The sequence below is a fragment of the Cetorhinus maximus genome, chromosome 17, assembly GCF_964194155.1.
Source record: "Cetorhinus maximus chromosome 17, sCetMax3.hap1.1, whole genome shotgun sequence".
NCBI lineage: Eukaryota > Metazoa > Chordata > Chondrichthyes > Lamniformes > Cetorhinidae > Cetorhinus > Cetorhinus maximus.
The window spans coordinates 58,860,902-58,876,705 of NC_135895.1; the positions used below are offsets into that span (position 1 = coordinate 58,860,902).

Sequence of the window (15,804 nt, forward strand, 5' to 3'; positions counted from 1 at the left end):
CCATTCCTCTCCTTGGGAACAATCTGTGATGAAACCAGTCTGTCGTATTTGATCCTGAGATCAGCTTTCAACCTCATAGTCATACCACCTCCAAGAGTGCCTATTTCCACCTTTATAATATTGCTTGACTTTGCACCTGTCTCATATTGGATGTTGCTAAAACCCTTATCCATGCCGTAGTTACCTCCAGACTCCACTATTCCAATGCACTCTTGGTTAGCCTCCCACATTCTACAGTCTGTAAACCTGAGGTCATCTAAAACTCTGCTACTTAACTCGCAGCAAATCCTGTTCCCCTATCACCCCTGAGCTCATTGGCCTACGTTGGTTCCTGGTCAAGTAATGTCTTGATTTTAAAATTCTCACCCTTATATTCAAAATCCTCCATGGCCTCGCCCCTCCCTAGCTCTGTAATCCTCTCCCCACAACCCTGTGAGATACCTGTGCTTATCTAATTCTGCCTCTTGTGTGTTCCCAATCATCATTGCTCCACCATTGGTGGCCATGCCTTCAGTTGCCTCAGCCCAAAGCTCTAGAATTCTCTCCTTATCAATCTCTCTCTCTCTCTCTACTCGCTTTCCTCCTTATTAAAACCTACGTCTTTGGCCATCTGACAACCTAATATCTCCTATGTGGCTCAGTATCATTTTTTGTTTATAATGCTTCTGTGAAGTAGTTTGGTATGTTTCATTACCTTAAAGGTGTTATATAAATATAAGTTATCTGCCTCAACTCCATCTTATATTTGTTGCAAGTGCTTTGCGCATTCATACATAGCGCCTTTAGATTTAACTTTTTTTCTATGTCACCTTAGTCACTAATGCCCTATTCCTGACCCACTGTTTGTTTTTACCCAAATTGTATCTCTGCTCTACAGCCTTGACATTTCTTTTGCTGCTTTTGATCTTGCCCTTTCTTGAATACTCCCATGTATACCCCCTTCATAACGCCCGTTTACTGCCCTAGTTATTCAGTTCACCAGGAAAGTGGTCCCAGGCTAGTTTAAGTGGAGCCTGTCCCAGCTGAATAGCTCCTTTCCCTGGTACTGGTGCCAGTATTCCATGAAGCAGGAACTCCTGCCTCGTGCACCACTCTCAGCCACGCATTATCTATTTACCCCTATGCCAAATTACACCTGGCACGGGTACTAATCCAGATATTATTACCTTTTTGAGGTTCTGTGTTTTAATTTTGACCCTAGCTCCTCCAGTTCTCTCACCAGAACCTCGTTCCTATTTCTGCACATGTCATGGGTTCTTACGTGGGCCACATCAAGTGGATTCACCACCCCCCCCCACCCCACCCCCAGGCAGTTACTACAGACATGGTTGCCTGGAATCGCAGTGCTCTCCGCAAATTCCCACTTGCTGCAGTACAGCACACCACCAGCATTGCCATCCCCATGTAACCTTGTATTTAATTAAAATTAAATCGAAATTGGAGATGCCTTTTTTTAGGCTGTTCTGATTCCCACTCTTTTACTCTGGCCTAAGCCTAGTTTTTGTTTATTAGTTCCTTTATTTTCTTAATTAATCATTATTTGTCAGATTTTAACTTATTGAAAGCTCAGAACCCTTTAATGTTAGTATCCTCTATTTAGTTAATTGATCTTTTTATCATATAATTAGATTTAGCTTTTAATTAATTAAATTATACACTTGAACTGGTTGTAAAATAAATAACTGAGTTGTAGTTCCTCAGCTTCCACTGTCCCGCTAGCGTCATTTTTTTTTCAAATTTAGAATTTTTTATTCAGGTTTTTCTCCTGTCTTTGATTTATAGCCTCTCCTCAGCTGCTTCTCCCTTGCTTTACAGCTGCCTTAAAACTGTTATGGAATCTGCTTCCACAACTGTTTCTACTAACTTGAATGAGTAACAATCTTCTGCATTAAAAAAATATATAGTATCCGAACCTCTCCCTTTGTTTGGGTGTCAGCTAGAATTATGCCTACTAGTTAGCGTTTCACTGAGCAGTACGATTAGTATATCGCCGTATACCTGATCAAAATACTTGAACTCTTCTATCGGATTTCTTGTTATCTACTTTTGTTCTAATGACCAGAGCTTTGCAGATGGAAATTTTTAGAGTGGGAGCTCAGCATTTTTGGGCATGCATTGAAAACCTTGTAGTAGATCAAAAAGGACACAACAATTTCAATAATGTTTGAGATCTACGGAAAGTTGTGGAGGATCCGTGTTCACTGATGATAAAAGTCAGAGTAGAACCCTGTTAAATTCATATAGTATTGGTATTAAACTGTTAGTAAAAGAAGAAATGATTGGAAAAGGTTTCTCTAAAATAAATTCGAACGCTGCCTCAGCCTGGCACACTTAACTGAGCTACTGTTAATAGGGCATATTATCCCTTGCTGCCTGCTGTTAGTTAATCATAAACCTGTAAGATTTTAAAATAAAATCATGTAATTAAACTTGAATCTTTACATTCAGAAGCTGCATAATGCATGCACCATGGTTGGGAGCCACCCCAGCAATATGTTCACTATGAACAATGTGTAAAGTTCAGCAAACTATCTCTATCCCAGTTCTTGATTGGGTTTTCGGCAATAAGCTGTCTTCCTGTGCGCACTTCCTACATATTGTCTTTTTGTTGTTTATTATGAACAAGAATTGAGTGTGGCAAGATGATGGCTTGTTCCAAGCAGAGAAAAGAGGGTGTGTTTATCTGACAGTGCCACTAGCAGATGAGGAAGTCACAGTTTAGCAAGTTAAAATTCTGGGCTGTTAGCCAAAGATTTGTTCCATATTCTTCATGTAAGTTTCACCATTAACAGGAAGTACTAAAAATTAGCTGCATTAATTGACAGCCTAATAAAATACTACTTTTTGTAGATTAGATGCTATTGATCATATAAAGTTGAAGTCTATGCAATTTGCAATAAATATTTTGTGTTGAATTGGGCAAAGAAGATTTTGCTAGTGTGCTTAAAATGACTGTTCATTATTCTGCTCCATTACCTTCAAATTAATGCCACAAAAATCTAAATCATAATTGAATTCTTCCATTATAGTTTCCCACACAAAGCCAATAGAAGAAAAAAATCATGTTCTTCTTTTCTCATTGGCTAAATGAGCACGTAAGCATACAGATTTGTTGAATATAAGTCAGAAAATATCTCTTGAACCACACACACTGGCAACCTCAAGCCTGCAATTTCAACCAATCAGTTTTTTTTTCAGTAATTCAAGCTGCCATTTTATTTCTCTGAGCTGGGCTGTGTAAAGAACATTTATAAGTTTAAATCCATTTATTTTTATATTCTTTCTTGGGATATGAGCATCACTGGCAAGGCCAGCATTTATTGTTCATCCCTAATTGCCCTTGAGAAGGTGGTGGTGCCTGCTTAAACCTCTGTAGTCCATCTGGCATAAGTATACCCACAGTGCTGTTGGGAAGGGAGCTCCAGGATATTGACCCAGCAACAGTGAAAGAACAGCATGTTTCCAGGTCAGGGTGGTATGTGGCTCAGAGGGGAACTTTCAGGTGGTGGTGTTCCCATGCCTCTGCTGCCCTTTTCCTTCTAGGTGATAGAGGTCATGGGTTTGGAAGGGTTTGTTGAAGGAGCCTTGGTGAATTGCTGCAGTGCATCTTGTAAATGGTACACACTGCAGCCACTGTGCACCGGTGGTGGAGGGAGTCAATGTTTAAGGTGGTGGGTGTGGTGCTGATCAAGTGGGCTGCTTTGTTCTGGATGGCACTGAGCACTTTGAGTGTTGTTTGAGCTGCACTCATCGGCAAGTGGAGAGAATTCTATCACACTCCTGACTTGTGCCTTGCAAATCGTGGACAGCCCCTGGGAATTCAGGAAGTGAGTTACTCGCTACAGAATTCCCAGCCTCTGACCTGCTCTTGTAGTCATAGTATTTATGTGGCTATTTCAGTTAAGTTTCTGGTCAGTGGTAACCCCAGAGTATTGATAGTGGAGGATTCATCGATGATATTGCAGTTTGAATGTCAAGGAGAGGTAGTTAAATTCTTTCTTGTTGGAGATGTTCATTGCCTGGCACTTGTGTGGCATGAACGTTACTTGCCACTTATCAGCCCAAATCTGAATGTTGTCCAGGTCTTGCCAGAAAATAGAATTCTGATCAAAACAAATTACTGAATGCACTTAAAATCGGCCATCCTATGTTAGAAACTCCTTGAAGTTTTGTTTATGAAGGCTCTTTGAAGCTTCAATTCTGCTGCAGTCCTTGGGTATCTGACAGGGAAGGTTGGGCCCATTAGTAGAATGTACCGGTGTCACTCAGTGCATTTTACATTGGTGGAGTGCAACTCCCAGAATTCAGTCTAAGACTACCTCGCTCTTCACTTAACACAAACCTGCACAGGTAGGCAACCCAGGTACTAACAGGAAGTTATACTCTGGTCTGCAAAATTGCTATTAGCAATTCGCAAGTTGCCTGCCTTTGTAACCTGCCCCTGTATTAAGGCCTCAGAGTCTAAGCTAGGGAGTGTAAACTAGAATTATTTAATTCAATGCAAAAACCATGTACAGAAGCTAAAGAGAGGGAAACAAAGATAGGATTAAGACTTAAAAGGAAGGATGTGAAAGCATTGAGGGTTCAGAGAAGATTTCATGAGAATGGTTTTGGGGTGAGGAACTTCAGTTATGTGGATAGATTGGAAAGCTGGGACACCTCTCCTTGGAGAAGAGAAGGCTGAGAGATTTGATAAGTGTTCAACATCATGACACAGTAGACAGAAAATATTCCCATTTGCAGAAGGGTTGAAAACCAGAGCACACAGATTTAAGGTGATTGAAAAAAGAACCGAAGACAGCATGAGGAAAAATCTTTTTACACAGCAAGTGCTTAGGATCTGGAATGCATTGCCTGAGTATGTGGTGGAGGCAGATTCAATCATGGCTTTCAAAATGAAATTGGATAAACATATTTACAGGTTGTGGAGGGGTTGGAGGGGGACTAGCTAAATTGCACTTGCAAGAGCCAGCAAAGGCTCAAGGCTAAATTGTCTCCTTGTGTGCTGTGACCATTCTATGATTCTAAGTATGCAGGAAAGTTCCTAGCAACATCTCAAACTGCAAGATTATAATGAAACAATTTTTTTAACAATTCATATTTTTTGTTGTTGTGTTCATGGCCAAAATTGCCAAAGAGGTTCAAATGTACACCATTTTAACTTGGTTTATTCTTATTCTTTTATGAACTACTCCCTCCCCCAAGTAAATGTTGAAAGTTAAATGCTGTTTTTAAACATGAAGCAAGTTTTTATTTCAAGTCTGCATTCTATATTTTTGATTTTCTTGTTTTAGAAAAGGAGTGGAGAAACTTCCCTGTTGAGGGCAGAGGCTGCTGTGGCAGTGCTTTATGTTTGAACTTAATGTCTGTATCATATTACTATGCCTGCTTATAGTCCATGCATAGTACAATGAAAACTTTTTTGACATTGAACTCAACATGCTGTAATACCCAACAAATGTCATCAACAGAAGTAAAACATCGCACTTGTTGGGGCAGAAAGGTGAGCGTCCCTGAATTAAGGACATTTTTTTTTTCAGCCTGAGGAACTATTCACAAATTACTAGGATAACAAGTTCCAGTGTCCCTTATCGCATAAAATAGCATGTCATTCCAAAATATTTCAGCATAGCCTCTAGCAACTAGCCAGGTGCCAAACCTCAACACCACCTTGGATTAAAGTGAGTTGATCTTTCAGCCAGTGTAAGCCTGACCAGAAATGAGGTGGTGCAGAACTGCAGATCTTCCATTTCAAGTGCTGGCCCAATTTGTATCCCTGTGGTCAGCTTTAGTGATGATACTATTGAGAAGTTTCAGGTGTGTAAAACAACACTGATAGGAAATTAGTGGGCAGGAAATTACATGACACACCTCTGGAACAAGTGCAGAAGGCATGTGTGCTATAGGTCTCCAGGAAGAATAATTGAGATTCCCAATCCTCCTAGAATTCCCAGGAACTTCTAGAATTGGTGTTCCTCCCCCAAGTGTTGCCTTCAGCGGCCCAGGAAATCAGTGATTTTAAGTTTCCTGCCACAGTGCATCCCCCCAACTCACTCTGTGCTGTTATCTAACCATTGCTGCTGGTGAGATGCAACTATCTGGAGTGCAGTTATGAGGGAAGTGGAAAACCAGGAGTTGTAGCATCTCGACAAGTCGAGATCAGTGAATTCAGAGGGGTGGGTCCTGAGTTTTCTCTCCCCTGCTGTATTCTCCCCTGTTTCCCACCTACTGTATTCCTAGCCTGCCCCCTCTACCTGCTCATGAGTGCCTCCTGTTGCACAACAGCTGCTGGTGCAAAACCACAAGGCTAAATAATCAACTGCAGTGGATTGAACCTTTTTTAAGATAATGCTGTAATATTTACAGATGGCTTGTGATTGAGGATCACATGATCAGATCTCGGGTAGTCAGAATGTTGCATGATCAATCCTTCGAGGACAGTTCGAGGTGACCAAGTTTACGGGGAATAGAATGTGGGAGGCTAGCCAGGAGTGTGTTGGAATAGTCAAATCTAGAGGTAACAGGTATGATTGACGGTTTTGGCAGCGGGAGAGCTGAGGCGGGAGTAAAGTCGGGTGATGTTACGGAGATGGAAATAGGCAGCCTTGGTAACAATGTGGAAATGTGGTTGGAAGCACATATGACACCACAGTTGCCAATGTTGCCAGTGAGAGGGTTGGAATCTGTAGCTAGGGAATGAAGTTTGAAGGAGAGCTGTAAATAATGGCTGCAGCCTTCCCAATATTGGAGGAAATTGCTGCTCAAGCTTAACTGGATTGTTGGACAAGCAGTCTGATCATTTAGCAACAGTGGGAGTTGAAAGAGATGTTGGTGAGAGAGCTGGGTGTCATCAGCATACATGTGAAAACTCTTGCTGTGCTTTTGGATGTTACCAAGTGGCAGCATGTAGCTGAGAAATAAGAGGCGGCCAAGATTAGTTCTTCAGGGGACTCCAGAGCTAATGGTGCGGGAGCAGGAATGTACTGGATGACAAGTAAATAAAAATGGCTGGTGATGGCAGAAGAGAAACAACCTGCTATTTGGAAGGCTAGATTGTGTCTTACCTTGATGTGCTGTAATTTAATATCGATATCTACTTTGAGTATCGAGTTAATGCAACACACAAACAGTAACTCTGAAAGATGAGTCCACTAGCCATGTGTACAAGCTTGCCTGCTGGTTTTGCAGCACCATAATCAACCATGTGGGAACTCCAGGGTTATCTGTAGCGGACCCCCAGTGATAGAATCACAATGGCTCTTGGTGCTTTTCATTCAAATGCTCAAACCATTGTAGTAAAAGGTCTAGAATCTCAGAACAGAGCAACAGGCTTATTTTCCAGATTTTACGGACTCTGGGATTGGTTGGATAGAATCATGAGAGAGAGCTTCATTAATTCTATTGGTAATGTTATTGTTAATCAATGGCCATGTGGAGGCGGAGCCCAGCAGCAGTGGCATGTGTTCAAAGAATCTCATTATTAAGCTCTTTTAAACATCTAAACCACTAGCAACCCTAGATATCCATTTTATTTGAGTAGCTAAATCAGTCCTATTGCATTGGAAAGTTTCGTCAGTCATTGGAATATTATTTGAACACTGAAATGACACCACTACCTAATACAGTCGTTTTCCCCACTGGAAGTGAGTGATGCTGCAAATAAGTGGGAATGCAGCACAATACACCTCAGTTCCTTTTCCCAATGAAGTATGCTCTAGTATATTTAAAAATGTTGCATTATTGATTGTAAAATATGTCTGAAGTTGACATCTAACAACTGTGTCAGGACATGTAATTTACCCCCATGACTTTTGCAATAGTTACATTTCTGAAGTAAATGGGATCCAAAACCTATTATATTTGATTTTAAAAGTAATATTTATTCTTTTTCATGACATTTTAAATAACCTGGTTTTGTACTGTTTCATAATTGATAAATACATTAAAATTTCTGTTAATGGCAATAAACTGAATTGTAATATGAAACTTTATATATGAAAAGTGAGACCATTATCGTAATCTATATATTACAAACAGCACTTGATCATAGTAGTCCAAATGTATTGCACCTCCAGGTGGTGCTATGAGCATAAAGTTCTATAAAAGTGCAGACCACAGCAAAAATGATTAACCTGTTTTGGAGCCTCGTAAGGCGGGGGGCGGAGGGGTGGGGAGGAATATTTTAATACCCCTTCAAAACAAAATGTAGAATACTTTTTATAAAAAAAACAGTCTGCACCCCCCCCCCCCCCCCCCCACCACCTTCATTCTTATTTCTCTCCTCCTACAACGAACAAATTCATAGCCTAAAAACTCAATGTCCTCTTAACTGAGCAAGATTTTGATCCAAATCAGTCATGATCTAATTGAATAATGGATTGGCTTGAGGGGCTGAAGGACCTACTTCTGTTCCTATATGTCAACCCCTATCATCCTCCTCAAAGTAAGTTTCAGTAATGAACTCCTAGCCCATGAAAATGGCTCCCATTTCTCTCCTCAATGAGCCCTTCCTACCTCCATAACCTGCTGGATGCATTTTCCCTACCCCATTTCTACCTTGCACCTGTTTCCCCAACCCACCTACCATCTCCTCCTCCTCCACCCTTTCCACTCCTCCACGTAGGTTCAATTTCCTACCCTTAACCCTGTTTTATTGTTAGACATTAAAACTGGTCTTGACTCCCCATTTGCAGAATAATGAGCAGGAAAGCTTAAAATGTGCAGCAAGTTAACCAGCATTGAAAGAGAACTGTAGATGGAGATGATTATTGTAGATGGTTCCTTCCACCAGAGATGGCTATTTGTCATTTTTGCTTAAATTTTCCAGTATATGTAGTTTTCCTATTTACCGATATTATTCCACTTTATCTATTTAATTGTATGTGCAATTATTTTACAGTGCAGAATGCAGCATTATGAAATTAAAGGGTTAAGCACTTGTAAGCCGCACCAACAGACACTTGTCATGCCTAGTGCTGGCATGTCCTAGTCTGAACTTCAAACTAAATTTTATTTTTAAAAACTGGACACAGGCTGGGAAAGATGGCCACCTGAGTGTTACCTGCTGCCTTTTGTGGTTTAGAACCACTCCCCTGTCTTAACAGGGAGTGAAGGAACATTCCATACTGATATGAATCCATGCCTTTCCCTGAAACCAATCAAAAGGATGCTATCAGATTAAATGGGGTATTCAGGAACAAAGACATTGACTTTCTCAAACCCGCGGATGATGAACCGTCCCAGATTTTCCCAGGCCCATCCCATAATTTGGCCCCTCATCCCATGTCCCGGGTCAGGTCTTCTGGGAAGTGGTTTGTCCTGGATTTCTGATGCCTCCGAAGGCTTAGTTTTTTTGCGCATGCACCAGGTACGGAGCCAGCAGCATCAGAATTGGGGCGGGGTGCACAGTTGTGGGGGTGGCATGACCCCGCTCACCAGTATCCTTGCTCTCAGCATCAACTAACTCTCTTTCCCTCTCCCCCCACCTCCATGTGTTCTCAGGGTCCTGCCACATGTTCCACGGCAAGGTGTCTCTCATTTTTTTCACCCAGAGTTGGTCACCGTGGTGTTAACCCACAGCCCTGGATGTGGAATCAACATGACCGCTACCCCATTATTTGGAAAAGACTTTGAACTTGTGAAAAGTCACTTGGAGGGACAGCTATGTTTTCTTGGTCTGCTTAAAGGAAGAGAGAGTTGTAGTTTACAAAAGCAAAATGTAAACTAGAGTGTTTGATTGCAACCCTGTTAAGTGCATTGTGATATTTTATTATGTTAAAGGCAGCATAGTAATTGTTGTATTCAAAATATCTTTTGTCTGAAAATTAATGTTCTTGTACTTCAAAAGAAAATAAATATATTTCTGTACAAGAACATTAATTTTTCAGGCAAGAGATGTTATAAGTGTAAGCAAGTAATGAATTCATGGCCCAGCATGTACATGGTCACATTTTAGCAAATTACTATAAAAAGGAATGATAAGTGCTTGAACTAAGTGTTGCAAGTTCCTTCAATCTACATTGTCTTACTAGAAATGAATACTTCCTGTTCTTGGCAAACCTGTACATCCTTTCCCAGTTATGAAGTAAGCAACCCCGCCCCAGCCTCCCTTCGCAATTATGACAGGAAATTCAAGGCACATTACAGTTAATGATTTGTTGCTCCAACTGTTTGGATCAGCAACTATTAGCATTGTTACCAACATTAGAAGAAAGAGATTTCAAACTTCTCAATTTAAGCTTTATGCTCCCTTAAAACCATGGTGAGGATAGTGGGTTCTCAGATTTTTTACTATTAAACTTGCAAGTTTTTATAATAATTTCAAAAATCTCTTACTATTACATGCCCAAAAAACACCACTGCACCCAGCTTGGAAAATGTATTAATTTTTATGAAGGACTACATCCAAAAAAACCTCAGGCACTGAGTGACACTGCTGCACATTTCCAACATTTTAATTTTTTCAGGTTTTCAACATTTTCTGTTAACATGCTAGTGGTCGTCTTGTGGTTTTGACACAGATATTCTAGATACTTCAGTCCAGTTTCTGATGTGTATCATGCATGCAGAATGTGACAATTTACCAATCACAATAATGCACATAAATTGTAGGAGGAATATATCGCAAATGTATCAGACAAAAATATTGAAGACCCACTTAGCAGAAAAACAGGCCTAACAGACATTAGTAACACTTTTTTATGTACCAATTTACAAAAACTTACTTCATATGCAAGTAACTTTGTTCTTTCTCCCCCCCCCCCCCCCCCCACCATTGCCTCCCACCACCCCACAAACCCTTTATTTCCAATTACTTTAAGATTTTTGTTTGCTTCTCTTTCCAAGAAGCTGATGAATTCTTCCCTTCTCCCTACCCTTATTCCTTTTTCTGGTCTTTCTGAACATTTGAATTATTAGGCAAATAACCATTCAGTGTTGCATTGCACTGAAAATAATTTTATTTTGTATTTTTTTTCTTGTTATTCACTTCACAAAGTTATTTGTAAAAGCTACCTGATCTTTAAGGTACACCTTGCTTATGCTTTAACACCTTTTGTCTGAAAAATTAATGTTCTTTTACAGAAATATATTTATTTCCTTTAAAGTAATATTTTTTCTCTCTCAAAGCTATAAGCAATATAAGTTTTAAATTCCACACTTTCAAATATAAATCAGTTGAGTTATACTATTGCAAGCAAGGTGCATGCAATTGTTTAACTATTCTGGTATATATTTGAAGACCTATGCTTGCAATAGTATGACTGATTTATATTTGCAAATGTGGAATTTAAAAATTGTATTGCTTATAGCTTTGAGAAAAAACATTACTTGTACAGAAATATATTTATTTCCTTTTTAAAGTACAAGAGCATTAATTTTCAGACAAAAGATATTTTGAATGTAACAGCTACATATATATACATACGTATATATGTTGCCTTTAATGTAATAAAATATCGCAAGGTGCTTCACAGGATTCCTATCAAACAAAATTTTGCACCAAAATGCATAAGGAGATTTTGAGACAGGTGACCAAAAGCTTGGTTGAATAAATATGTTTTATGGAGTGTCTTAAATGAGGAGATAGATGTGGAGAGGTTTAGGGAGGGAATTCCAGATCTTAGAGCCTAGGCAGCTGATAGTATGGCTTCCAAAGATTGTATGATTAAAATTCAAGAAGTGCAAGAGACCAGAACTGGGTGCATGATAGAGAACTTGAATGTAACTGAAGTTTTTCACAAGGATTACTTTGTTATTTTTGTAATACTTTCATCCATTTTGTTTTCCCTCAAACCGATGCATGCGCACTTCAGTTTGGAAAACAATGCCAGTGAGACCCACATGTTAATATAGGTCATTGATCACTCTATTCAGATAATGTAATCTGGCCAAATTTCACTGCTTTACAACTTTTCCTGCAGCAACATTGGGATCTGGTATTTAATATTGTAATTAGAGGTCCAACCCAAATTTGTTTTGTTAAACAAGATTACATTTATTATAGACTTATTACTTGTTTTAACCATGAATGCACCCCTATAAATTTAATCTCAGGTGAAATTCCTTTACAGTTCTACTGCAAAAAACAGTAGATGATGTATAATCCAGGAGCATAATACAAACATACCAATGGTCAGTGAAAGAGTTAATTGTTTTCTAAGAAAGGACATATCCACTTGCGAATTAGCAAAAATTAGTAAGGTTTTGTTAGCGTGTGTTTGGTGCAGAAACTTGACAGCCTTTAGTTATAGTCTTAAATATGTAACCTATTTAATACAGCATTACTTTGTTATGTGAATGAAACTTTAAAGCATATGCCTGTGAAAAGGAGGTGGGCCATTATCAGCATGAGCATATGATCCTCACACTTCCCCTGTATAACTGAAAATTATTTGCTTGGCTTTGTAACACTCCCTCAATTCACATAAACTAGCAGAGACCCACAAAACTGTTATGGTCAAATTAGCATATTGTGACAGTGCAGTGAAATTATGATGAGTCAAACTTGGATGACACAATTCTGGTTATGTCAAAGTCAGCAATCATTCCCGCCGGCAGAATAGAAAGTCCCATAGAATGATGCCTGTGATGAGCTGAAATCCCACACTGGTAACTCCGGATTATCCAAACTTATCTAAGCACTGACAGAGCAGAGTTAGATCACATGTGAAATCATGGAGTGTTGAGCAAGCCATCGTTTGACATTGGGATCCCCCTGTGTAAGGATGTGCAAAGCTTGTGAGTATGGCTAAACCTGTGAGAAAGTTAAGAGTGTTATCAGTTGGACGGAAGGTGAGGTTGATGCAGCAAGTGGAAAACTGTGCAGCAAAGTGGACATTGTGAAGGAGTGGGAGATTCCACCGTTGAGTTTGTCGACCAATGTAAAATACAAGGCAAACATCTTGAAAGAGTTTGACAAGCAGGCATTCTCTCCAGCAAGGCGAGAATGGCTGCCTGTCCAGACATTGAAGGAAGCTCTGTTAACATGGTTCAAGGCAGCTGAGCAGAGAACGTTCCCACCTCTGGTCCAATCCTGCAGGAAAGGTCTTGGCAAAGAACCTGGGCCACATGAAATCACCTACAGCAACAGATGGCTGCACCGATTGGAGACTAGGCATGGCATCATCTGCTGCATGGCAAATGGTGAGGTCCGGAAGTTACGGCAACATTGACCTTGCTCAAGTCTTGAACAATAATACGACCCACGACTTTTTTTTTTAACACTGATGAAATGGGACTGTTTTACTGCCTTTTGCCAGACCATTTTTTGATGTTTAAAGGTGAAACACATAATGGTGGAAAGCAGAACAAGGAACGTGTCACTGCTATGGCCTGCGCTGACATGGATGGCATCAAAGAGCTGCTGCTGCTTGTGATAAAGTGCAAGATGCAAAGTTGCTTTGCAAATGTCAAGACACTATCCATGTGGTACAATGCTAACTAAACCACCTGAATGATCTGCAGCATTTTAGAGGTGTGGGTTAGGAAAGTGGACAAAATGTATCAGCGAAAGAAAAGGAAGATTGCCATCATTACAGGCAGTTGCCCACACCCTGACATCATAGGCTGTAAGGGCGTCAGGCTGTTGCTCTTGCCTTCCAACACCATAGCTAATGGGTCATGGGTGACTAGGAACCTGAAAACCCATGCAGCTAATCCCGCAGGTTATCAAGGCCATCGATAAGAAGCAGGAGTACAATCCAACTATTTTAGAGGCCGTGTTCATGTTGAAGACGTGGAAGATCATGACGGAAGCCACAATTGCTAACTGCTTCCACCACACCTGGGTTCAAACAGGTTAGGACTGCACAAGATGATGAGAATGAGGAGGAGTAGGGTGAGGCCAACCAAACTGGATGACGAGGCATTTTTTGCTCACATGCAGGAGGCTGGCATGGAAATTCCAGCAGAGACAACATGGAGGTGAATGATGCTGTACTCTGCATGACGGAACTGACATTTGATGCAATCATAGATGCAGTAGGTTCTTCAACTGAGGAGGCTGAAGAATATTTGCCTGCCTGTCTCCCTAGCTGATGCTACAAAGGCTGTAGAGATGTTCCAGGATTTTGCACTGCAGCACGAAAACACCGAAGACATGTTTGACTGGATTGACGACGTGGTGGACTGTATTGTGCAGGATCGAAGGCAGCATGCTAAGCAGAAGCAGATAGTTCTTCTGGAGTTAACTCCTGACATTTTTCAATGCAAAGTTCTGACCATTTACAAGGTCATTTATAGGGTGTAAATAAAGAATCTTTCACACATTTACTGCTCTACTCTCTTTTCATTTGGCACTTGAATCTTTTTTTTTTACGTAGACCACATTTGTAGGCATATAGAGATGCACTTGTGGAATAGAGGCCTCCTTGGCTATCATGAAACTCCACTTAACATACATTTGTGGGCGGATCCCCTGGATTTGACTCCTTGGGATTTTACTGTACTACTTTTATTACAGAATTTATAGTTACTCCTTCACCAAAGACTTTAACAGAATCAAGACTTCTCGCTCAGGATAAAGCTACATAAAGCAGTCCCATTGTGAAAACAGGCTTAGGAATAGAAATACAAATTTTGTCAAGAGTCTGGCCTTGTGACTGATGACTTGTTTACAGTTATAGAATATGAAAGTCTAATTGGGAACTGTTTTCTCCTGAGTTGAAAAGTCTGGTTTATGACTCTGTATTGTTTGAGGAATAAACACGTTATTTTCTTAAAATCTAGCTGTTATAATTTCAGCATCTATCATCAAAATAAATAGCTTCCCAACTACCAACCTTGTTCATGACAAAGTCCTTGTTTAGGATTCAAGTTTCATACTTACATTATAACTGCTCCTTCCTAGAGTCTAAGTCTGTGCGGTGGCATGGCCATTGGAGTTGGACTGTGTAAAAATTTTGGCGAGTATAGACTGTTTTTGTCACCTTTGCCTGTAGAATAGTTGCTGATTTATTCTTTTAATTCATCTGACAACTTTTCTAAAACTACTTCATTCAAATCTAGTGAAGCTTCATGTTTAGCACAAAGAGTAACTTCTGAATAATTTGTATGAAATAATTGGCCCTGCCATTTTGCCACACTTAACCAAAGCCATCATCTCATCCCATGCCAACCTTCTTGTTCCACACCCATACCATTCCCTCCATCCAGCCTATGCCATTCCTATCCCGCTCTTGCCATCCTATCCCTTCCTTCACAGAAACAATCTCTTCAGCCAGAGTAACTTTGTTGTTGGACTCCCCTCCGATGTCTCTGTCCTCCACCACACCCCGCCCCCCCACTCCAATCCCAGCTCTGCCATCACCAACATGTTAGCAGCTGCTTGCATGTCATGAGCTCCAGTCCTCCATGTGCCCCACTTACCTTTACATGCACCAAATAAACCCACCAACAGATGCGCCCCTTAGACCAAACAAAAGTCTTGCCTGACAAGACTGAGTTATTAGATTTGTAGCACCATCACATTTTCACTTCCAACAATAGTTAACATTTTATAAAGTGTTTTAAAGCCTCTGTTCATGCATTTTGTGTTTTTTTTTAGGGTACATTATAGCTTTCTCAGATGGGTTGAGTGTCAGTTTGAATCATACTTGGCTGTTGGTTATTTTCAAACTTCGAATTGTGATATAATTGTCAACCATTTAACATGGGCATCAATGACTGTAAATATTCAAACTGAGTGCTCTATTCCTCATATCTTTTAGGGACAAATTATTCATCATTAAGATGGTCCGCCGCCTTGTGAACCAAAACAGCTTCACCGATTCCTGATTAAATACTCAACTTGCACAGTGTGCATTT

The 15,804-nt window shown here is 40.2% G+C and overlaps 1 protein-coding gene across 5 annotated transcripts in view; it reads left to right on the forward strand.

Moving 5' to 3' along the window:
• LOC144692429 (guanine nucleotide-binding protein G(I)/G(S)/G(O) subunit gamma-12) overlaps positions 1 to 15,804 on the forward strand; it is a 103,309-nt gene that overhangs the window by 41,050 nt on the left and 46,455 nt on the right. The window contains exon 4 of one of the 5 annotated variants that reach the window (XR_013579318.1): positions 14,066 to 14,079. The exons of the other annotated variants lie outside the window; for them this stretch is intronic. The gene's annotated coding sequence lies outside the window, so the exon portion shown is untranslated. Of the gene's footprint in view, positions 1 to 14,065; positions 14,080 to 15,804 lie in introns of those variants that run through there. 5 annotated transcript variants of the gene reach the window in all.